This window comes from Tachypleus tridentatus, chromosome 1 (assembly GCF_004210375.1).
Source record: "Tachypleus tridentatus isolate NWPU-2018 chromosome 1, ASM421037v1, whole genome shotgun sequence".
NCBI lineage: Eukaryota > Metazoa > Arthropoda > Merostomata > Xiphosura > Limulidae > Tachypleus > Tachypleus tridentatus.
The window spans coordinates 53,040,696-53,067,484 of NC_134825.1; the positions used below are offsets into that span (position 1 = coordinate 53,040,696).

The following is a 26,789-nucleotide window of genomic DNA, read 5'->3' on the forward strand; positions in this document are numbered from 1 at the left end:
TTTTTTTCTTTTACTTTCTTTGCGTTTATTTATTTCTATAGTTATTACCCTGACCGTATAAAGGAAAAACGTGATTAACTAACACACCTGCTGAGTTTGAAAACTCTACTATCCTCCTTAAAGGTTTAATGCAACGTAGAACGATAAGAGTTTCAGAACAAGCAAAGTACTCCTTAATCTTCTTACAGATAATTGAGATGTGATTTAAACTACTGCATTCTGTTGGAGATTAGGTCAACAAACTGTTGGCAAATGTAGGAAAATTAACAAGCTAAAGTTGAGAAAGTGTGTGTCAGATACTTGTTCAATGTAAAAATGTTTCCAAAATTTTATTTTCGCATTTCTATCGTTAAAAACAAAACAAAAACAAGGCCTAAACTTTGTTTTATACCTCTCATTGTTACTCAACATTTTTACTCTGTTTCTATAGTAATACTATGATTATTATTAAGTAATACTATGATTAAGATAATTTAGAAATATATTTTCAAAAGATGAGAATGCTTCAACATTTACAGCGAGTTACTTACAATTAGAATAATTAACATATCTTATTTCTTTAGTAAATCATAAAGTTACTTTATCTGATTTTGGTTGCACGTCTATTTGCATATAGGAATTCGAGTTACTTTAAAGAAGCATATTACGAAAATTTCTTACACAAAAGTATTAAACTTTTAAATACTGGTTGATATAGATCATCATGGATACCCTTATGGGAACAAGGGTTATTAAGTGTTGGTGAAAAGAAGGAAATAAAAAATCTTAAGAAGAAATGTAGTTCAATAAAGTATTTTAAAAATATGTTAGGACATCTCGAATAAACGCTACTCAGTTACCAGTTTGAAATGGATGACACAATAGCCCTTGATACCAAAGGTGAAGACAAAAATGAGAGAAAAGTGACAAACTTAAACAATGCAAGAGTATAAATGACAAAAGTACTGAAATAAAAATATGAAATATAAATAGTAAACTTAATAACAATATACTCAAAAGTAGTTGGAAAAATTTGTAATGGTTAAAATACAAAAATTAAATTATATATAAATATATGCAGTAATTTATACCTTACACACTCGAAACAATACAAGTCAAACAAATAATTCATAAAAAAAAGCATTAAAGTATGGCGAGTTTATTGTTTTAAATTAGAAAAAGCTATAATTCGAATGGTGGGCTAAAATGGATAAACAGAAAGATAAAATCAATATGGCTGTCAATGGGACAGACCGATGGTACGAAAAATGTAACAGCTACACAGACTAGTATTCTAATACTGTAGTTTATCCATCTTACCGTTATTCGACGTTTTCATCCTATTTGTATAATAATGTTATTATTATTGTTATAACTTCGACATAATTTTTCAAAATGTTAGACAGCTTTCATTACGGGAAACAATAATATAGATCTCCGATATTTTTACAAATATACGTCAAAACATATCGATTTATGTCTGTAGTAAAACACACACACACACACACTATTGTTTATGTAAAATAACTGCCTGAACGAACATTAGGCCTACATGAGTACTTTCAATGTTCGGCATATCGGTTCTTTGTAATTGTGGTCCTTCGGGATATTTGGCTATCAGCATAAACACAGATTGGTTAATGTAGTAAATTACAATTTGTTTAACACATATACCGAAGTGAAGCAGTATTTTGTGTTTTGTAGACATACCTCGTTTATTTCTGTTTGTCACAAATTCATCAGAATTATTTAGAATATTGTCACGTATGCTAAAATATGTGCCAACGAGTTTATCGGGAAAAGCTCGGCTCTTTCAGCTATAACATGTGAGTGACTAATTTGGCCCACTTAAGATTCTTCGCTCGTTTCACAGATTATACGCTTAACAGTTGACTCTGTGGTATATATTGAAAATGTCTAACCTTTTTATGATTGGTTTGATTTGTTTTGAATTTCGCGCAAAACTACAGGAGGGCTATCTGCGCTAGCCGTCCCTAATTTAGCAGTGTAAGACTAGAGGAAGGCAGTTAGTCATCACCACCCACCGTCAACTCTTGAGCTACTCTTACCAACGAATAGTAGGATTGACTATCACATTATAACGCACTTACGGCTGAAAGGGCGAACATCTTTGGTGTGACATGGATTCGAACCCGCGACTCTTAGATTACGAGTCGAGTGCCTCAACCACCTGGCCATGCGGGGCCAACTTTTTATGATTTCAAATTTTATTATATACAGTGTGTCAGTTACAAGGCTGTTAATGTCAATCATATAGACAAAAATAGCCCTCTATTCCAATTGGGGGGGGGGGTTCAAGTTTATGTTTTGAACTTTTCTGACCTATGTTTATAGTTATTACTACCGTTGCCCTTAAAATTTCTGAATGTATAGTAAAAACAATATTACACCATCAGCGAACAAACAATACGACCCCCGAAGTGGTATAAATGATTAGAATGACACAGGCGAAGGAAATTCCTCCCAGTATTTTGAAGTTAGTCACAATTGTTATCAATTTTTGTTTTGTTAATATGGTAAAGTTAAAGCGTATCACAAATAGTTACGAAAACAGTACAAAAAAGATGATGAAACGAAGCGTTACCAGCTGAAACGCCTCCTTACGAGCGGCTCTTTATGCTAGTAATCGTAGTATTTATATCTCATTGGAGAAAAAAGTGATACCATTTATTGAAAAATAGTTACTTTTAGAACTCCAGTTTCTCAGTACCACATCTAAAATTGTATCAAATGAAAAAAGTTCAACAATGACAAAAATATAGATAAACTAAAGTGCTGATAAGAAAAAAAAGACGCCAACACCACGAACCGTCAACCAATCTGATAATTAACAAATCCGGCAGACCATTAAGACTAGTGAGTGATCCATTCTACGTAAACTGAAAACACCAACAAAACAACCACCAGAAAGAAGACAATTTCGACAACCAACAACCTATGTTTCCAGGTAGAAGAGAAAAAAACCCATCTTTTTCTACGAAACACCTCAAAACAGTATTTTAAACAACTTTTTCAAAGAATTCTCACGCAAAACCACCAACATAATTTCACAGGAATGAACCCTAAAAACCTTACACGGAAATACATTAATTCTATAAACAACACAAAACAAGACAACAACATCAAAATTCTAAAAGCAGATAAAGGCAATGCTATAGTTATGATGAACACAAATGAATACATTAAAAAAAATGAATAACATCTTATCAGATACAAACAAATTTAAACTACTGAACACAAGTCTAACACATGAAAACCAACTAAACAAAATACTACTATAAATGAAAAAACAACAACACAATCTTGGAATACCTTTATTCTTATATACGTAAAACCGACTCACGCACACCACAACTATAAGGTACCCCCCGATTGTCCAATACGATCCATAACGTTGACCTATGAATCGTTCAACTACAACCTCAATAAATGAATAGCGTGGGCATTTTTTTAAATATCTAACATCAGCTGGCTCCTTTATCACAGACTCTTAACTTTAAATCTGTTCTTAATCAATTAAACCATAAAACCTTAATGACTAGTTCTGATGTAATATCCTTCTTCACAGAAGTCCCAACCACTGAAGCCTGCAAGATAGCTTTAGAACTTTATATCCAAGATCCCAACCCATTGATACACATTCCCAGCAACCAATTAGCAACTTTTATAGAATTCACTACCACCAAAACTAACTTTACGTTCAATGACCAAACAACCTACAAATGAATGTGACAATCCCGTGTCACCAGGTCTAGCCAACATTTTCATGACAGACTGAATCTCAAGCGAAAAATTCAGCCTTACAACCACCACTATACTGGTACAGATATGATGGCGATACAATTGCTGGATTCACATCTACAGAATTCACACTTTTTTTCAACCACGGTAACTACACACGCCCCAACATTAAGTTCACCTGTGAATACTAGAAAACTAACCAAATAGCATTTCTTAACCTAAATATCACAAAAACCGATACACATTTCAAAACAGAAATCCACAGAAAAATCACCTATATTGGAACTCAGCACATGAAACTCAACATATTAAGAAACCAAATAAACACAGCAACAAAATTATGCTCACCCACATAAAATTGATGATTAAATCAACAAAATAAAACAACACTTCATCAACATCAACAAATTTCCTCCAAAAACCGTTGAAGAAATTATACGCACACATCTAGATCAAGAACAAACAAACAGTAATAAATCCCAAGCCTTACACTGCTGCGTACCATATGTTCCCGACATCAGCAAAAAAAATAACCAACGTTTGAAAATAATTATAACAAAACATAACATACCAGTAAATACTAAATTTATTAAAATCCAAATATAAAACTGAAATCCATACTATGTAAAAACTACACCGACAAACACAACACCAACATTATTTATAAAATACAATGTAACAACTGTCACGACTTTTATTTTGGAGAAACAAGCGGAAAAATGGAAACTGGAATTCAAATAAACACAACATAACCATAAAAAAGATCCACATACTAAGTAAGGAAACAAACGTAAACAAATAAAAATTAAAGAGGCCCTACTTTTACAAGAACTCAAACCTAAATTAAGCTAACAAAGGAACACCTTTATACCTATACCAATGAAAAACTTTTAGCTGCAACGCCCTCTACAATCCCGTACTCATTTAGACTCTCGTTCCCTAAGACATGTGGGCGTCAACGGTCTTTGTTAACCTGAAAATGACCTAAGAAGGTCGAAAAGTTATTCTGTACTTTATTTTAATTAAAGTTTTAATACCCATACCAGCCGTCCTGAAAATACATTTTTACTTCAAGTGGGTTTCTCATCATCATAAAATTACATCAATAACAATATGACCAAACCTTCATATACAGCCTTAGTTTGAAAAGTAATTACTGTATGTGCAGCAATCACTTCTTTATAATAGTACAGAATTTAAAGTACAAAAATACAACTTTCACTATCTGAATCTTGAGTATCCAAAGAGTGAATTTTCCTGTATTTATGTTTGTGGTATTATTCAATAGATGGCGCAAAAGTTTTGTTACACCCAAAGATACTGACACGCTATGTCCACCAGGGTAAGATAGTGTTCAGTCATTCTATCATCGTGAATCCAATTTGATTTATGTATGCATATATCAATAATATTTTAATTTACATTGCTCACATTTTTTTATCATGTTCATTTCGTGATGGAAAATTTGTAACAGTAATTTTTTATTCGTCACATGATAACTGGCCAACAGTTGTGGAACAAAAAGTGATATCAAACACTTAAGATTTGTTGATACTGTACTTACATGGAGGTGTGAAAAGTAGCGAGACAAATACCTCATATGAATAGAATAAAATATAGATGTGTATAGTTATGAGATACACACATTTCCGAACTGTATTCATTGCACAGAGGCATCGCTAGGTGCTTAAAAGATTAAGAGCTCCAGCCCGTAGGCGCGCGAATTTTCGGGTGTTTCAGTATATCTATCACGGTTCTCAATTTTAATATTTTAGGACACCAACTGGAGATTAGGGACAGTGTCAAATAGAATCGGGACACGGTCCCTGTGTATCTATGCATGACGAGTTCTCTGCCATAACACCTGTACAATAAGAAGCTCTAAATACAAGGTGTTCCAATACGAAATCAAAAATTGATTTTAACTTTTCACTGGGCCCTTAACAGTATGATACTGGTGATTTCGTTGTTAACCCAGTAAAAAATTGACTGTATCAAATTTCTGTTTGCATTTTCAATCTGACTCGTTGGAATTACAGTTTAAGCATTTGGAGTACTCTAAGAATCAGCCTCATAATTTAATTAAATAAAATTTTCTGAGAACTGCCGGACATATATATTAAGAACATTTGGAACGATACGTTAAGTATCAAAATAAAAGTCTCTCTTGCTTTTGCAGCTGGACAATTCTGCCACGTTCAAACTCTGTCAACGTTTTAGCCTTTGCCATGTTTTTAGCCAATGTAACACAGGAGAAGTCAGTAGGAGATGTTGACAACGCTAATGCTTGAACACAAATGACGAAATTTCGTTACGTGTTTACCGATTAACGCTTCGTTTCAGTATGGTCCTGGATTTTTGACAAGCTAGTATTTAGGCTAATTTCATAGTGTTTACATTTTTCTTATTAAATGCTAAAATTTTTTAATTTTTATTTTCCCTTTTCTTATTTTCATCTTTCGAAGCTCTATTCAAATAAGTGGTTGAGTCTAACAACGCAAAATGCATATTTTTTCTTTATGCTCATTGGCCTTAAGATTTTGACCAGCAGAGTATATAAAATATTGTATATCACCTTACCTGACTACATGTAATATTTTATAGTTGACTTGCATTACTAAGTATTAAAGTAGTCATACCAAATAGTAATGATAAGTATCTTAAAAGGTGGTAGAGCCTGGCATGGCCAGGTGGTTAAGGCACTCGTCTCGTAATTCGAGGGTCGCGGGTTCGAATCCACGTCACACCAGACATGCTCGTCCTTTCAGCTATGGGAGCGTTATAATGTTACGGTCAATCTCACTATTCGTTGGTAAAAGAGTAGCCCAAGAGTTGACTAGCTGCCTTTCCTCTAGTCTTACACTGCTAAATTAGGAACGGCTAGCGCAAATAGCTCTCGAGTAGCTTTGCGCGAAATTCAAAACAAACCAAATCAAAGGTAGTAATAATTCCTAAATCAGACTCTTTGAATTTCTCCATTCATTGATCATAACACAGTTCTTTATGAGGCTCTTTATATTTAGATATCACTATATGGAGTATACATAGATCTAATAATTATGCTCCATTCATTATATGAGCTCTAATTTTTAATATTATATCCATGTTAGAACATGTTCACAACGACATATAGAGATTTTACACTAACTGTTCTAACAATGGTCTCAGGGTAACTCATCGGCGAGTCTGAGGGTTTAGAAGTAAAAAAAAAATAATAATAATCTGGTTTCGACAAGAACAACACAGATGGCCCATTGTATAGCTTTGTGCTTAATAACAAACAAACAATTCAAACAAGTAAAATGTCTGTCCATCTAGATTCGTTTGTTGGAAGAGTTGAAAGTTTTACGTAACACGTACCTTCGCTCTCTGTTGCTGAAGAGAATTGAAAACACCAATAACAAGAGTTTCTCAGTGACGTGTCATGTTAAGATATGTCGTACTGGAAATAGGCGGACGGAAGCCAGATACCACGCAGTGTTCCGAAAGGCTAGTGACAAAACTAACACCTCAAACAAAAAAGTCAAATGAATAGACATACAAAGAATAACCTAATAAGTTGCCATGACAACCATCCTGTATACAGAACTCGAATCGTCGTTAGATGCAGCGGATCACAAAGATAACTTACCTGGCGGCGCATTCCACGCGCATTTGTTAAGACCGTATCTAGTGCAGACTATCATCAGCCAACCGGTAGAAAAACAGTTACTGCGAATCTGAGAGCCTACCCCCATTGTTCCTCATGCATGAACATGCTTCAAAAGCCCATTCTGTTACGTTTAGTTATTAACGCTCTCAAAAGGTACTTAAACAAACGATAAATGTTTGAAAATATAACCGGAACTGTTCGCTATGTGTGTATGACTTTGCGCTAAACGAACTAGTAGAAAGTGTATTTCCATATAGAAAATTTCTTCTAATACTATACACGGACATAACTCCAGAAGGGGTCAGAGTAAATGCATAACCTCCGATCCTCATGTCCTAAGGAGACGAATATTCTACAGTGATATGTATAGTTCAGATGGAAGAAGAAACCAAGAATGAACCTGACCATCCCAAAGAATCTAGAACAAATCAGTGAAACAACTTTTAGTACTTATATAACAACTTCATGGTGTCGACTTCAGCTAGCGAAGGAAAGAATTATATCATATTTAGAAGTCTCAATTATTGTGAGTCGAAGATAACATAAAATTATCAACCGATTTACTTGTAAGTGGAATAAAAATGCGCAATGTTCAGAAGTAAACAATCCTGTTGTTGGAATACTTAGTTCATACATTAAGAATAAACCAAAAGCTAAGAAACATGTAACAGAAATACGGCTTAACAATATTATCGTAAACAAACAAAAAACACTTGTGGTATAAATACAAATATCGTGTAATGATCATACATTCTTCCGATCGCAAAACGATGAATTATATCCACAAACATAATGAAAGATAAACACTATACAGTAGAATGGTTCTATGATGTTATATCCTTTATATAAAAACCATGCGATGTCCACAAGCATAATGTATAATTGGACTGCGGTTCTTACAGACTTGATAAGAGACCCCAGTGACACAGAGATATGTCTGCGGACTTATACTGCTAGAAATCGGGTTTGGATATTTGTGGTGGGCAGAGCACAAATAGCCCATTCTGTAGCTTTGTGTTTAAATATAATACAAACAAACAAAACTTAAGAGATACACACCATACAGTGGAATGATATGAAGATATTACACCTTCGATATAAAAACCTCATGGTATTATTTACAACAATACAGTGTAAAGGTGAAATGTTCACATACCTTTAATGGAATCTTAACTTTGATGGATAAAATGTTATATAAAAACGATAACTCGTTTTACACATTTAGTGAAAGATTGATACATATATTCAATAGTATTTAATGTAGAATATATAGCACGCTATCATGGTCCTTATAACTACGAGGTTTCTAATGGACAGTGGTATCATGTTCTTACAACAATAGAGTGGAATATTTTTAAAGGTCTCAAAGTTGAATATTTAAAAATAATTTCTGAAGTAGATACTGTTGTCCCCTTCAAACCAAACGAGAAATCACTACATAAAATAAATTTTACTAACACAACTCATTTTTATCAATATTTCAGACCATTATTTTGTGTGAATAGGCTTCACTTCGACTACACATTAGTTCAAAGCGTTTCAGATTGTAAAAATTGGTTAAATAGATATTTTAATTGTCAACTTTTAGAGTTAGAGAGATAGGAATTGAATTTATCAAAGTTTATTTTTATGAAGTTAACAATTCTAAATTTCTCACACAGAACCTTCACAACATTTTTATTGTGAATACCTGTTTAATGTGAGGTTATTTAAAAATCAGAAACTGTCTGATTATTATGTGTACCATTTTCCAAACTATTTATTCTAAATCAACTTATTGACACGTACGTTAGCTTAACTTCTCGTTATTTTTCTGTTATAGTTACATGTATTTACTGATTTTCATGTAACCATAGACGTAAAAATAAATAGACTATTCCGCAATAAAATACTATAATAGCATTCATAGTTTTAGGTGGCACAATGGAAACAAGAGAAAACTGAAACTTACGAAAGAATTCATTACAGAGAACGCTATTAACAGAGCCAGCAAGATAAAACAGAAGTTAAATAGAGGAAACAAAAGTAGAGTCAGCAGATAGTAGTCACGCAGTAACCTGCGTGACGGCTCGGCATGGCCAGGTGGATAAGACACTCGATTCGTAATCTGAGGGTCACGGGTTCGAATACCCCTCGCACCAAACATACTCGCTCTTTCAGCCCTGGGGGCGTTATAATGTTACCGTCAATCTCACTATTCGTTGGTAAAAGAATAGCCCAAGGGTTGGCGATGGGTGGTGATGACTAGCTGCCTTTCCTCTAGTCTTACACTACAAAATTAGGGACGGCTCACGCGTCTCATCCTCGTGTAGATTTGCGCGAAATTAAAAAAAAACAAAAAACCTGCGTGAGGTCAGGAAAAGCAGCATTCTAAGAATCTAAAAAAATACCAGCTTCTGGAAACTTGAAGACCTCAGCTGGTAAACATCACTATTACTAAAATTACTATGTCTTCTAGTGCGTGATAACGACACTAAACTAATTATGTCGACGTTTCACTTAAAAAGAAAATAAAAAAACTAAACAGTTCCAGAGGTTTTAAATCACGATTGGTGATACACACAGGTACAGAACAACCAGTACAAAATATGAAACAGTTGTTGAACAGAAGAATAAGGTACCTTTAAAAAGAAAATATGTATTTTTTAATCTGTTACTTTTATATGGTTTAAAAAAAATTCTATAACGGTAATTTCTAATATGGTTTAACGTCAATGAACGGAGACGAAAAAAGTCTATATACGTTGAAGCTAATATATAACTAAAAAATTCTTACCAAGGCTATGAGATTTAAGGATTGTTTTTTTGTTGTGTTTTTTTTAATAAGGTTTACACGACACTACTAGGTGACGCGACCTACTGGTTAGAGTACTCACCTCGCAACTTGCAGATCATGAGATCGAAACTCGACACCAAACATGTTCCCGCTTTAGCCATGCGGGCGTTATAATGTTCAACCAATCTCACTATTTTTAACAAACAGTAGTCTAAGAGTTGTCGGTGAGTAATGTGAACGAGCTGCATTCCTTCTAGTCACTTCAAAATTAGGGACGACTACCATAAACAATCCTCGAATAGCTTTGCGCATATTCAACAAGCAATGTACCATTAAAAAGTTCTAGTAGTTCAAAAACAGAATGAATTTGTTACTTGCAATTTTTGAAATTTAAATAGTTTGTAATTCGTGTTCGAGGTGCTTTTAAATGTGATGTCGAAATATATCTACACATTCGTAAGACATTATCATTAGAAAACAATATTACCATTACAACTACTTTATATTACACTGTTAAATGTAATAACATTTTTATTGAATAACAAAAAATGGTAAAATAATCGTTAAGAATGTTAATAAAACAAAGCCAAATGTTTAACAGCTAGTGACCCCTAGTAAGTGTAATAGGAGATAATCAATAATAACCAGAGCCAAATCTTTAAGTATTTGGAATTAAGCACAAAGCTACAAAATGAGCTATCTGGGTCCTGCCCACCACGAGTAGCGAAACCCGGTTTCTAGCGGTGCGGGTCCGCAGACATGCTGCTGTGCTACTGATTAAGAAATAAAGGAGTTTAGAACGTAAACATTTTACTTTTATTTTACAAATATTTACAATATACGAGTTACTCGTTTTAGTCTTTACTCTATAAGGACGAAATGACGCATCGTTATAAGTCGTTCACATGAGATTCGTGCGTACTCGAACGTTTTGAAATGTCTTCAGTATAGGTCGCTTCAGTTTGGTTTTAAGAAATTGTTAATTAATTGTGCTGTTAATTGTTTGAAAGTACATCACTGTAGTTATAAACGAAACTAAAAGTCATTGTTACCGATTACTCTTTAGGACTTAAAATATAGATGGAAAGGCGTGTCAAAGTAAAATATAATATTCTCCTTTTACAATTCGATATATATTTCAAACACTAGAATAATACATAAGTTACTATAGAATAAATAATATTTAAATGATATACCGGTAATGCCTTGATACAACGTATCAAGAATACATAACGAATAACTAGAACATTTAATACGTTTTTGTAGCACTCGGGTGAGCTCCTCAGGGGCTGAACGATAAGTCTGCGTACTCTAAAAAGCCAAAATTCAGATTTCGATACCCGTGGTAGGCAGAGGACATATTGTCCCTTGACCAATGTGAAACATTGTGTTTATCAACCAAACCAAATACTCAGATGATGACACCTAGTAAGGTAAGGTCATACAGACAAGTGCATCTTAGGATAAAGACACCGATACATTTCACACATGAATCCTTTATGCCCTTGAGAACTATAAAACACACTTTAACGATAACCCCAGAAGAAATAGCGTATTTCTAGTACAGGAAACGTTACTTCATTAAATGATTTTCTCTGTTTAATTACAGTAGTAATATTACTACAACCCATCCACTACAATTTAGTTAAAACTGATATTACGCCATTCAAGTACCAAGGAGATAAGATACACACGTTTGTTCATTACTTATAGCCAAGTGGGTTCCTACTAATATGTCATGGAACAAAGTAAATACACACTCATACTGGTTTGATATTTTATCAGACACACTTTTACTAGATATTATAGGTACGTTATACTTTGCGTCAGGGGATCAATTTCCCTCGGTGGACTCAGCAGATAGCTCGATGTGGCTTTGCTATAAGAAAACACATACACAAGTAACAGATAATTCAGAAAATGGGCAACTAGTTTCTTATGACACAAGAAAGCCCATGTTCCAGTTGGATGTATCAATGCATACAACATTCCCAGCCTGCGTCACTTCAAGTAATTGTCACAGGAAAACGCGAACTTACACAAGTTGAGGATGGGTTATCACGTGCCCTGCTGGTGCACAGATGACAAGACTGACAAATTTGATTTTACACTGCAGACTTCCTGCTTTTTTATTATAAAGTGTTCCGAAATATAGTCTTCATTACACGATAATCTTGGAGTAACAATTTTTAGACCTCAAGTTTTAAATGGTGTTTATCATCGCATATGTTATAGCTGTTAATTTTCTGAATAAACAAAAACCGATGACGTCACAAACATGTAAATTATTGTAACCATGTGTATATGTGGTTGATCAGACAGAAAACAGATTCGGTTGTTTTTTCTCTGTTTGGAAACTTATTATCAAATTTTAAACATGGATATTGGTAGGAAAGATGAATTCATCCACAGCTATTTTTTATAACAATATTAATTAGACATTAACTTATTGGCATCATTTTCTACTGGGATGAACTTCTAGATTAGATACTCCTATAATGTCAGTAGTCGAAGAGCAAATTCCTAAACACCAAGTCTTAAGAAGTTACCTGTGATTCAGCAGTTGACCAGTGAAAATAATAGAAAAAAAAAAAAAAAATCTAGTAGCGATACAATAGCAAAGTACACTTAATACCAAAGTCAATGGACAACAGATTCCGAGAATGCATCGAATACTCATATAACGTAAAGCAAAAATGTTTGTTTTTTTATTGAACTAAACTATCATGCTTCTACAACTAAGTCAATCTAGTCATTAAATGGACTATGATTACCTATGTGGGAGACATGTTACCAATCGAAGTTAGAATTTGCATGAACAGTTATTAAAAAATACACTTTCAAAGTATTTACAAATGTTATTCGTACGATATATAATTTTTTCATCTTATCAATATTTTAAACGACTCATTATTATACAGCATATTATTATTATTTAACCTTGTGTAACTCTACCTCAGGATTACTGACGAAAAAAAAATATTTAAATAGGTTTAATTTAGAAAATTCTGAAGGTTATTTGAAGATTCCGAAATTCCAAATTTTTTTTTTTTTTTATACGCCATTTTAACAGTTAGGGTGCGCAAACTACAATAGTCGTACAATCCAACTATCTATCATGGAAGTTGTCAGCTGTACCTTATGACAATTTATAAAAATCAATGACAATTTCCTGAAGCATCGAACAGTATACATTTGATGTTAATTTAAGATAAGAGACCCATGGCCGGCATGGTCGAGCGCGTTAAGGCATGCGCTCATAATCTGAGGGTCGCGAGTTCGCATCCGAGTCGCTCTAAACATGCTCGCCCTCCCAGCCGTGGGGGCGTTATAATGTTACGGTCAATCCCACTTTTCGTTGGTAAAAGAGTAGCCCAAGAGTTGGTGGTGGGTGGTGATGACTAGCTGCATTCCCTATAGTCGTACACTGCAAAATTAGGGACGGCTTGCACAGATAGCCCTCGAGTAACTTTGTGCGAAAATTCAAAACAAACAAAAAAGATAAGAGACCAAATCAGCCATGAAACGAAAAACAGTTTGTACTAAAAATATAAATAATTCCGAATATTTATTAAAGCAACTTTTGTAATGATACAAAATAAATTGGTTCTTCACCCAATAGATACCATTACAAATCTGTAAAAAAGACCAATTTCATGGAACTCGTATTGGAATATACGACGTTCAACTAAAGTATTCACTACACATCTTAATCGGTGGGAACACTGCCAAACGTAGAGTGTGGGCAGTGTTCCTACCGGTTAATATTAAACGTAGAGTATGGGCAGTGTTCCTACCGGTTAATATTAAACGTAGAGTATGGGCAGTGTTCCCACCGGTTAATATTAAACGTAGTGTATGGGCAGTGTTCCTACCGGTTAATATTAAACGTAGAGTATGGGCAGTGTTCCTACCGGTTAATATTAAACGTAGAGTATGGGCAGTGTTCCCACCGGTTAATATTAAACGTAGTGTATGGGCAGTGTTCCTACCGGTTAATATTAAACGTAGAGTATGGGCAGTGTTCCACCGGTTAATATTAAACGTAGAGTATGGGCAGTGTTCCTACCGGTTAATATTAAACGTAGAGTATGGGCAGTGTTCCCACCGGTTAATATTAAACGTAGTGTATGGGCAGTGTTCCTACCGGTTAATATTAAACGTAGAGTATGGGCAGTGTTCCTACCGGTTAATATTAAACGTAGAGTATGGGCAGTGTTCCTACCGGTTAATATTAAACGTAGAGTATGGGCAGTGTTCCTACCGGTTAATATTAAACGTAGAGTATGGGCAGTGTTCCTACCGGTTAATATTAAACGTCTTTACAAAAATTTAAAAAGATGACAGAAATGTACATATTAATGTTGCCTCTCTCCATTTTTACTAGATTATAGAAAAACCTTTGCAACAGTCTCTCAGAGAGACTTTCTTTAAGAACACTGTTTTATAATTTCAATAATTTCAACTTTTCCGATCGTGAATTACGTAGATGCTACATTAAATCTGTCTTTTTTACATATTTAGTTCCTACTTTTATCAACAGATTATTAAAAAACAGAAAACTAAGGGTTTTATATAATATCGCACAAGGTAGAAAACGAACTTTCCAAATCCAAACTGAATAATTCCTGGAATTGTTTTAAAAATTTACCGGAAGATAACATTTAACAATGTTACAATATCATAGGAAAGACAATATTTTTACTCACCTGATTTATTGTTACGTGTGAATACGTTTTTTAAGTATGGTCATTATCGAAGTCTTCACGAACTGAACATCTATGCAGTCGATCATAAATAATACCGTAAAGCCTGGTGGCGAAAGTGTGAAAAATATACGCTGGGCTAGACGCAGACCCTGGGGCGCTCCTCATCCCCCACCTGACGCTGAGTCTAGCAGGAAGTTCACATCCTTTCTGTATTCGACAACCAGGAACCAAGTTTCCTTTGTTTCGAGGAAAATCCAACACGTCATCCAAGCAGTAACCACTTTAATTAACTTGCCTCAAGACAGGTGCTCAACACACGAGAAATGCACGTGTCCGCCAAAGACTGCCCGAGGTTATTGACTAATACAACATCACTACAAATCTAACATATGACTAGGAGAAAAGAACTTGTATACAATTCTCAAAATAAACGTAGGGTCTTAAAGTACAACAATTAAACTAATGAGATATCAGTTGGAGAACTGGATTTATCACACTGCCCCGATTTCTCGGAACTAAACTTTATTATACCTTCTGTGCTTAAAATACTCTTGAAGTATAATAACGCACTAGTCTTTTGTTTGAATAATAATTATCGATAAACTAAAATATAAAACTTGGGGATTCCCACTCGATTAAGCAAACTTATGTAAGACACGAAAAGATCATAGAATAAAGATTTGAATGATCACTACATAGGCTCGTGCACACGTTTACACAAATCATAATATTTGTACTGGTAATACAATAAAAACATTCTTACTTCACAATAGCAATAAGTTGAAATAAAAAGAAATATTTGGTGCTTTAAGACATATTTAAAGTATAGTGAGTTGAAACACACAAGTACCGTAATGAAACGTCGCTTTGTTGTTTACAATCAACCGTAAGTGCCCGAAACGGTTTTAAAACAATATTTAGAACTTGCGACGTAAACTTCTGACATCTAGTACGTCTCTGAAGTTCAAACACAAAGTTGAAAAGTGAAAGAAGAATTTGGAAATAAGTAGTATAACAGAAATGAAACTGAGATATCAGTAACTATAGTTTTTAATTGGATTATAATTACATTTCTAGAAGAGTTTCTTTCTAATATAACTTAGAAGTATGGAGAAAATTATTAGGGAATATTTTATACTCTACAGATTCTTCGCTTCCTTGACTTAGCTCAGCTCTTTTCGTGTTGTCAAAATCAAGATTTTTTTTCCAAATGCTGCCTTTTCTAACTAGGAGGAAACATGTTGGACAGATATGTAGTTCTGTGCGAAGTAACAACCAGCTGAGAAGCGATCTACATCATAACTTTATATGTTTACTACTACAAGTTCTGGCAAGCCTTGCTTTCAGAGATCATCCACATACATTGTTTGCGCTCCTTCATCTGGTGGGCCTCATCTGATCCAAAGTAACTTAACAAGGGAGGGAAAACGTACACACAGAGACAAAGCAACAAGTGGCATGGCGGCAATGCGACTGTAATGCTAATATCCAATGACAAGATGACACGTTACTACAACGTTATCTACTCCGCAGGCGTGCTAACGTTCTTCAAACTTTCAGTTTCGCACTATCTTTTAATTAAGAATTAAAGCAAAATTGCAACTAAAGATACGTTAAATCTTGATTCTGCAAGGTTACTAAGTAACTTATACATTGATTCTGCCACTAGTTTCATTCATCTAGCATATTGTAACATCGTACCTGAAACAGTGCCACCTCTCGCTAAACAGTATAATACTTAGATGTTCACACTTTTTCTAACGAGACTTTCAGAAAGGAAACAATGTGAATCATCTCTCAGATGTATAATATTTTAGTAAATTACACATCTTTCTATGACGGCCATGAGTGTAGTTGTATAAGTAACTAACTAGATCACAATAATTGTCACATACCTCTGCTAGTCACATGATCAGTTCTTCCCTGTGATGGTGAGTTAATGTTACTTCATTTATGCTATCGTTTACTTTATAATATCATACCTCTAAGCACTTCGTCACATTTTCAAATAGTTTGTAACAAATGCTACGTTTCGCTCCAAACAACTAAAATAAGCCTGCGGTAGTTGGGGAATGCGTCACGTGATTTGATGCGGATGTTTGCTCCTTACTTCTCCTACTGCAGAGACTACACCGCTACAGGGGGAACATGGTTGACTGTACGGACGCTCAAGAAATCAATCAGATATATAAATAAGATACATCGGACGGAAGTGATATTGTTAAGGGTCGGGTTTTCAATAAGAGGGTTGGGTTTTGTTATTTAGAGTCTCTCCCTCTCTCTGCGTGTCCCATCGTACCAGGACGATCGAACAATACTCTTCTTGTTTGGCTGATTTTACTTCAGAAGGTTAGACATTAAAGTGTGTCACGCTAGAAACAGCCAAATATAAAAAACAAACTAACATGCCACTACCCAAACCAAGTGGTTTCAAAGTGGTGCGCTCGTTGCGGTAACAAAGAGCTTCTCGGAGTCCATAGCACGCGATTCTGTTGTATTATACTACCATGTATTTTAAAAAGGCATAAGAAACGAGCACACTTTACATAACAGAAACTACACAGCCAGTAAAAAATAAACAGTACGAATATTAACAAGTTAAATTTAATGTGTAGTACTCATAATTTTTATGGTTGGGAAACTAAACGTAACAGTGATGATGGCGTGAATATTATAATTCACAGTCTATTAAACTGTATTGTAAATTACAGTTACGTTGTGTACTGTAAACGTTGTTAAAGTTTCGTAATAATACAGGGTAGGTAAATCACTGCATAGGTTATAATTCATATCATGAATCACTGAAAGTAGATTTTCTAGCAAATATCATTATAAAGCAAAAACTTTGGAGTTGTCTTTCACTTATAAAAATATTTGTTAGGAATAATACATTGGTCATCTACCTCTTACTGTAGGTGAAATGAAGAATTTTTATCCCCTGATTAGTTGAGAGTAATGTGTGAATTTCGTTCAGATGACACACCGAAAAACAAATCAGTTTTGAAACTTAAGTGACTAGAACTTGTGTTTTACTTACTTCCTTGCGTTTCTATGTTTTGTTGTTTCGTAGTAGGCCGCGTATTTCTTTAACTCACTAAAATTCATGGAGAACAAAACAACCTCACTGGATGAATGAGAGTGACTGACAAGTCATCGCTCACTGTTGAATTCAGTCTTGTCTGATTCTGTAATTAGCCGTGTTGAAGGGTGCGAGAAAGTCTCAAGGAGGAGATATACTAGAGAAGTTGTAGACTGGTAGGGAGCTTCGCATGTTATAAAATAAACAACATTTTGCTAAGCAGTAAATATCGGAAGCATTAATGAAAAATTGTGGTTGACTAACGAATTCGATGTAATGGACATTACTGGGGAGAACAACCACATTTCAGAGGGTGGAACCTCTAGCCTGGTCCAGCATGATCAGGTGGTTAGGGTGCCCGACTCGTAATCTGAGGATCGCAAGTCCAAATCCCATTCACACCAAACATGCTCGATCTTTTAGCCGTGGGGTGTTTATAAAGTGACAGCTAATCCCATTATTCGTTGGTAAAAGAGCAATTCGAAGGTTAGTTGGCTTCCTTCTAGTCTTTCACTGCCACATTAAGCATAGCTAGTGCAGATAATTCTTGTGTAGCTTTGGGCAAAATTTCAAACAAAACCTCTAACCTTCCCTTCAGCTAGAGCCAGCCATGTTTAGCAGCTGTGGTCAAAATACGATAGGTATGATGTGGTACAATATTAATGTACTCCTTCAAGCTCCAAACTTGGTAACACTTTCTTTGATAACTTCTAGAAAATGTAACTGGTACATTTCTTAACGGTTTACTTAGAACTGAAAGAAGTGTCAAGACATGTATTTTTAAACTACCAAGAATAGAATTTCAGCTGCGTGTGTTATTATTCAAAGCAGACAACCAAATCTGGTTTTAAAAGTTTTAGTTCTCAGAAGTAACAGGAAATGAGAATCGGGTGTAAAAAGAAGCATACAGCAGAAGACAATGATGTACAAAGAAAACTGTATAAAATGTTCTGCAGCACACATTTGTTAGGGAAAAAATACACTACGCCTAAAAGATGGCGACACATCTCCTCTCAAACGCGTCACCTAGGAGACCGACTTAGTCATTTTTCTCGCAACTTGCATTCTGTTCACCTGCACGCGATGTTCCAGGTAATTCCATAAAGACTCTTATCCAGGACATGGATGTTTGTGCGCACGAACCTGTCTCTAAATCGAGTCATTCAGAAACATATTTCACAATCTATCTTGGCCTTTTCTATTTCAATATAGTTATTAGTCAAAAATTAATATTCAGAAACTCATATGGATGCGTCAGTGGTTTCTTGTAGAAAACGTTACTTTGAAGTAATGATAAAAAAATTGCTGCTTTGTAGGTAAATGGTAATACATTTTATTACATTTGTATATTTTTAACTAGAAACAATGGATAAAAATATTTTTATTTAGGTTGTTGTTTTGAATTATGTACAAAGCTACACAATGGGCTATCTGTGATCTGCCCGCCACGGGTATCGAAACCCGGTTTTAGCGTTGTAAGTCTGCAGACATACCGCTAAGCCACTGGGGGGCTTTATTTAGGTGGCATGCTCAAAGTACATGCACAAAGCATACGTGATGATAAAATAGCAGTAAACCAATCATACCTCCTGATTAAGAACTAGCAACTAACGTGTCTTCAAGTGTTAAATGAAAAGCCATAGTTTAAGTGGCGAGACATCGATGATAGAACGTTAATGAGCAGTCATGATAATGGAAAATTTTAGTATAAAATGACGTTATTGAATGCAGATTACCCGTGGAATACATGAAGATATGTACGACATAACTTATGTTTTATAATCACAAAAACTTTCCTTCAGTCTGAATGTCAGTGTGTGTGTGTGTGTGTTTTTCAGAAGAATAACACTGGAATAGGGTCAATCTAAGAATCACTTAATTTATCCGTTAAACAAAGATAACAGAAACATTCCAACCTATAAAGACATAATTCATGGTTTTAAGCATTTTTTAAAAGTTACACGTAGACAAGGTTCTGTGAGTAGTTCTTATGTCGGCCTTCTGACGTTGATCCGTTCCATTAGTGTCAGATCTGATAGAGTACAATCACATACGAACGTACTGCACAAGGGAAAGAACACCAGATTACTTCCACCTGTGATAAGCTAATATATTATTGTTTCCCGTAGTGACTGGCATCACTATCATCATGTGGTTTTCCTAAATATAGAAATCCTTTGTACTGTACTCTACTGTAGTTAAATAAAAACTAATAATGAAAATAATTCATTATCATAAATCCGAATAATACATCTGTTATTATATAACCTTGCATTTCAGTATGCAGCTTTGGAAACAATAAAACTAGATGAGTTATTTGTAGTAGTTAATGAATCAGTGTTTAAAACCAGTTAAAAAGTCTACCTTAACTGTTTATTTGTTGGATTTCACGAAAACCTACTCGAGGACCATCTGGGTTATCGGTCCCCAATCTTAAAGTGATAGACTAAATGAAAGGCAGGTAGTCAACTTTTGGATTAACTTTCTCAAATCGAATAGAGGGTTTGACTGCCGCCCGTGTAACAAATCAATGATACAAAAGTACATAACACTTCTGTTTTTTTTTTGTTGTTTTTTTCGGTAACGAGACGGAAACCAAAGAACCCCAGCTTCACAGTAAAATAACAACATTTATCACAGAGTCGCTCGTAGCCCTTGTCTACCTTCAATGAAACAATTATAGAGACATTTATATGTATGATAAATGTGGTAACCGATAATTTGTTATAGGATTCCACACTGAATTAAACATAGTATATTAATTTTTGTTTACTGGTTATATCAGACCAGTCATTAGAATTATATAAAATGTGGAGTTGAAAAATCGGTAATAATAAATGTTATAATAACTGAGCATAAGAAAAATGTTTCAAATAACATAAGAAGAATATTACAATGTTAAGGATATGAGCATGAATTACAAAATAATGCTCAAAAATACATTTGAAGAACAAATTACCAACAATGTCACAATACTCTTTATTAAGTAAAAAAACAATAATGTCACAAAAGAAAATTAATTATTTCTTATTAGAAATGGTACTAATCAATTTTAGTCATAAATTTCAGTTTTCTTTCTTTTGCACAAAATATAGTATCGAAGCAATTACTTCGGAAATACATTTCTATTTTAAATCTATGACATAGTTACTAAGAGTAACTGCCATGGTCAATAATTTCGAATTATCGACCAGAAGGGAGAGAGTCAGTCAGCAGTACCCTACCACACACAATTCGCACTAAGGCATTGACTATCACTCTTATAACGCACCCACAGCTCAAGTACGATCATATTTTGTGATGTCGTGCGGATTCCAGATCGGCTCACCAGCTTCGCAATTCAGAGATGTAAATGTAAATTAAAAATAAGAAGAGCAGTAACTTGTGTTTTACTGTATTGATTCTTTAAACTGATAAAATTCCCCATTCACTTGCTTCAAAAGAAATTGGACCAGCATAGCCAGGTAGTTAGGGCATTCGACTAGTAATCTGAAGGTCGAGTTCGAATTCCCATCACACCAAACATGCTCGCCGTTTCAGCCATGGGGGTGTTTAATGTGACGGTCAATCGCATTATTCGTTGGTAAAAGAGCAGTCAAAAGAGCTGGTGGGGAGTGGTGATGACTTGCTGCCTTGTCTTATACTGATAAATTAGGGATAACTAGCGCAGACAGCCTTCGTGTAGCTTTGTGTGATATTCAAAAAGTAAATAACAAACCAAAGCATAACAAAAGCTCCCGCCTCATTTTGGATTTGAAACTAATGTATCAAAAACATAAAAAACTATAAATTGTTTCATTCTAGTTAACCCCACGCGAAGGTGAGGATATTTTTATCTTCTTTCAAATTGGGCAGTATATTTCGAAAAAAAATATCTGATTTTGATTAAACTTGGCACAAATTTCAAACAAAGTTACACTGAAGGTCAGTCACTTCTACATAATAGTAGCAAACTGGGATTTTTAAATGTTCAAAATTAGAGAATAAATAGAAAGAGGATCTTAAACATAGGTCTATATTATTTAGGTTGAAAAACTAGCAAATGTGACCTTAGTTACTGCAAAAGTAGAAAATGAAACAAAATAAAAATTTGAGGGGTGGGGATTACACTTTACGAGTCTTTGTCATTTTTTTTTCTTTTGTTTCAAGAAGCTTGCTTGAAAATAACATCTGCCGGCTAACTGTAGTGAATACTGCGTTCACTCAGAAAACCAACATCACTGTAAACTGATCTTAGAAAGAACCTCCTAAAGAAAAATTAATAACACCATAGGTATTATGCTTACCTAGCAGTAGACTGGGATAATTGAGTAGCGATCTCAGTCACAAGAATGAGGTAAGTAAAACCAATGTTGTTGAATATTATAATTAGCGCCATTAATTTTGAGTGTACTCATTCGTAATGCTAGCGTCATGAACATTGTACTCATCTAGAAAAAAAAAGTCACTCATGTTGTTCTCACCCTGAACATTACCGTCATGAATATTTTATTCATTCAGAAAATCAAGTCACTGAATACAGTGATATTGTTTGTACTCGCTCGGAACACTAACATCACAGACTATTTTGTTTGGCTGGTAGAACATGTCATTGAATACATAACTAGTTCTATTAAATGTCGTTGGAAAAATACCAAGTTCAGTTTAATAATTTGCAAAATAAAATGAAATGTTGAAACTACATCTAAAAACGACAACTAAGGCAACTCCAGAACATGTAATATTTCGTTTACTTCTAACAGTTCAGCAAATCAGTTTTAAGTGTTAACATATTTTCAGGGAAGTTTGTGTAAAGATTTGCTTGGCCATGTTATATATATGTTGTTTTGTTTCAACGAAAATTAAACCTACAACAGCACAACTAACAAGTGTTTGTGTATTCAATAAGCAAGGTTATACTATGTTATTACTCTATCATTACTTTTATTAATAATAATAATAATGATTAGAATGTCTGATAGATCAATTCATATTTTTATTATTGTAATACTTTTATTATTCTTAGCTTGATACACGTGTTTATGTTTTCTTTCCATATGCTAATTATTTAACTAGTGTTTTATTTCATGTATTTTTGTTTATAGTTGGGATGAATAAAGAGAAGAAAAAAAAGCTCGAGTCGTAATCTGAAGGTTGGAGGTTCAAATACCAGTCACAAAAAATGCTTCCCTCTTTTAGCCGTGGAGGTATTATAATGTAACGGTCAATCACACTATTTGTTGGTAAAAGAGAAACCCAACCTATCTTCTCTCTAGTCTTACACTACTAAAGAAGGGACGGCTAGCGCCGATAGCCCTCGTGTAGCTTTGCGCAAAATTCAAAAACAAACAAGTCTTCCACTATTTAAAGTAACCATATGCCAAACCCTATTTTGTAGATTAGCTCACCTGGGCGATTATTCTGTATATTACCGAAAAGTGGCACAACATTACAAATTACCGATACTGTTTGATTGAAGTTTAGGACTTTAGATAGTTAAAAAGCGCGAGATATTAAATTTAGTATTTTTAAAAGCCTTAATCTGTCGCAGGTTTGATTACGTAACTGTTTACGATTCATTTGTTGCGTAGTTCAGTTGTTGTGAGTTGACGTCATGTTACTCGAACATTCTGAATTTTTCTCTTTGCTTATATTTAGCGAAAGTAAAAGTGAAATACCGAGTTAAACTACGTGATTGTGGATTTAGCCATAAAAAGCGTGTAGAGGCAATTTTTAAAGTGAGTTATTTAGCATATATTGTAATAACAGAGTTGAGGAGAGAAATTTGTCGTATCAAAGGATGTTCTAAAGTAATTGAATCTTCCTGTGTGGACTTCGACGAAAAAGAGACAAATATTTAAAGCTCTGGATATAACTTTGGTAAACTAGAGTATAACGAATTTTTATAGATACGTTTGACTTGTTTTGAATATATTATTTTGAAACAAATGAATTATGTGCTGTCAGTTTATATTTGAAATTTATCGCCAACAAATCACAGACACCGACACAAAACCCTACATGGTTTTAAGTTGAAATGACAGTGACTGAAAGAAAACAATAATACAACAATATATTCTCATGGCATAAAACTAGCGAAAAGAACGAGTGCAGGAAAAACAAGTTACATGGAAAAATATTTTAAGATCTACCACACGAGCTATCCCGACATCCCGATGTAGATTCAAAAACATTTGCTATTCCCGAATGACAAGAGTTGTTTTTATTAGAAAAAACGAAGACGACTTGCACTATTTTCAAAGTCTAGATTGCTGGACCAGAGTATGATAGCCAACAAAGAAAAGTTAACTTATAAATGTAAAGTCTTAATGAAATGTTCTTTCTAGATGTGATTGTAAATGTTGTTGTTGCAGTGTAGCGATTAAGTTGGGTCCAGCTCGATTTGGCATACTAGCTGAATTAGAGACTCCTCAGTTGATTACTGCATTGACATACAAAAACATACGAGAAGTGTAATATATAAGAATCATGGTGTACTACCCAGTACGGTACAATGAGTATATATAATAATACGATCCATCTAGATTTTATCATGTCATATTTTCATCAGTATTTAGTTTTAGAATATTTTAATATTTTACGTTTTAGAAATTGTACGGAGCATCACTCATAGATGTATATCAAAACAGCCCTTAAATCACCAGTTTCCGGAATGATTACCCTGTTAACCGTTCTAGGCTTAGTAATAAACGATGCTGAGCTGTCTCATATGCCGGGTGTTGATGGAAAGAGCACAATTTCAAGGCAACTATTCCAATCGAATAGTGGGATTTAACAGTCTTTTTTATAACGCACCCACGATATAAAAAGGCAATTTTAAAGGCAACAGTACGAGAACCTTGAACTTTCGAATTCACAGATCAGCACGATAACCACTGGGCTACGCGCGGCTCAAAAGAGAGAAATGACAGGATTATAAGTGTACGTTTGCAACAAACGTCCTGTTAAGGTGTTCCAAAAATATGTGTATATAATGCACCTTCACAGAAATGTACACTAAATAGAATACTACCCAAACACCAAACTTAAATAATACGTAAATGTTTTATTAATTATAAATTTCAAAAATAAAACATTTATATGTATATGGATAGATATAAATAAGTCAGCAATGATTTATTTGTATGCATTCTCTAACTGTATTATGCTGAAAATCATCATTCTGATTAAGATGCGATGGCTGTGTAATAATATTCCATTAAAATATGCTTAAAACATATACTTAATTTATCAATGCCAACAAGATTCGATCATGTCTTATTATCAAGGTTTTCTTGAAAAACCCCTTCTTGAACAACTAGAAAAATATAACAAAAGTGAATTGCTCGAAACTGCCAAAATTTTAGAATTAGAAGTTAAGAAATCAGTAAGAAAAATGAACTCAAAAGCGTATTATTGAAATACCAGTCGATAATGATTTGTTGTCTGAGGAAGTATTAGGGGAATACTATAGTGTCTCCACTAGCCAATTAGAGCTAAGTCGCTGACTGATTGTTTGGATTTAAGCACAAATCTATACGATGATGTACCTGTGCTCACTCCACCACGAGTATTGAAATCTCGTTTCTAACGCATATGAATCCGCAAACATACCACTGTGCCACTGAGGGGCGAGCTGAGTGATAAGTTAGAAATCCAGTTAAAACTCAAACAAATCAAGCTTGAATAAGCCTGTAATGAAGCCAAAAAACAGTAAGCCCATATCAAAGCTGAAAGAGAAAGTAAACGTCTCGAGGCAGAAGAATCTCCTATTGAAACCGAAAAGGAAATAAGCTGAAAGAAATGGAAATTAGACTCAACTCTGAGTGACCAATGCAAAATGACAACTTTGAACTCAATCGATAGGTTAAAGTACCACTATACAATTAATGTTAAGTTGATAAATATTTCCAACATTTTGAGAACCATCGAATGACCTACCGAAAATGACCATTATTATTACAAATCGTTTTAACATGTAAAGCATAAGAAGCTTATGTCATTCTCTCTCTAAGAGATTGTACGGATTATGATGCTGTTAAAGCAGCTTTCTCAAAGCATACAAGTTAGTACCCCCGAAGCTTATATCCAAAGGTGTCGACGTTATCTCAAGCAAGACAGTCAAATTTACATGGAATTCGCCCAAAAAAAAAGGTTTATGTTGATCGATGGTGTAATTCTATGCATATTGGCAACAGTTTAGACACATTAAGGCAATTATGTCTAATTTAGGAATTTAAACGCTCTACAAGTGAAGACCTTAAAACTTGATTATTTGTTTGGTTTTTTGAATTCGCGCTACTCTTTTACCAACGAATAGTGGGATTGACCATCACATTATAACGTCTACACGGCTAAAAGGGCGAGAGCGTTTGGTGTGATGGGGATTCGAACCCGCAACCTTCAAATTACGAGTCGAGTGCCTTAACTATCTGGCCATGCCGCACCTCCTCAGAACTTCCTTAAATAAAAAGAAAGCAGCTGCTCTTTCCAATGATAAGACTAACTCATAAAACCACTTTTCTTAAAAAGAAATCCTTGCTAGCTCAGCAAAAACCTATACCTGTTCAAGTCTGAAGTTAAGGATTATTTAAAAAAATCTAGCTTCTCCAGTTCAAAATCTTTGACAGTCAGGTTAAAACTTCAAAGTCATCAAGGCCTGTCTGCCATTTTTTGTAAAAAAAAAAAACCTGGTTCTGTTATGTCCCATTGTTGGAGTTTAAAAAAGAAGGTATAGCATGGCCAGGTGGTTAAGACTTCCGACTCGTAGTCGGAAGGTCGAGGGTTCGAATCCTCGTCACACCAAACATGTTTGTCCTTTCTTTTATGGGGTCACGTTATAATGTGACAGTC

At 34.5% G+C, this 26,789-nt stretch overlaps 1 protein-coding gene across 4 annotated transcripts in view; it reads right to left on the reverse strand.

Annotated features, from left to right (window-relative positions):
* LOC143248777 (ras-responsive element-binding protein 1-like) overlaps nt 1–26,789 on the reverse strand; it is a 63,618-nt gene that overhangs the window by 10,920 nt on the left and 25,909 nt on the right. For 2 of the 4 annotated variants that reach the window (XM_076497500.1, XM_076497489.1), the window contains exon 1: nt 14,879–16,576. The exons of the other annotated variants lie outside the window; for them this stretch is intronic. The gene's annotated coding sequence lies outside the window, so the exon portion shown is untranslated. Of the gene's footprint in view, nt 1–14,878; nt 16,577–26,789 lie in introns of those variants that run through there. 4 annotated transcript variants of the gene reach the window in all.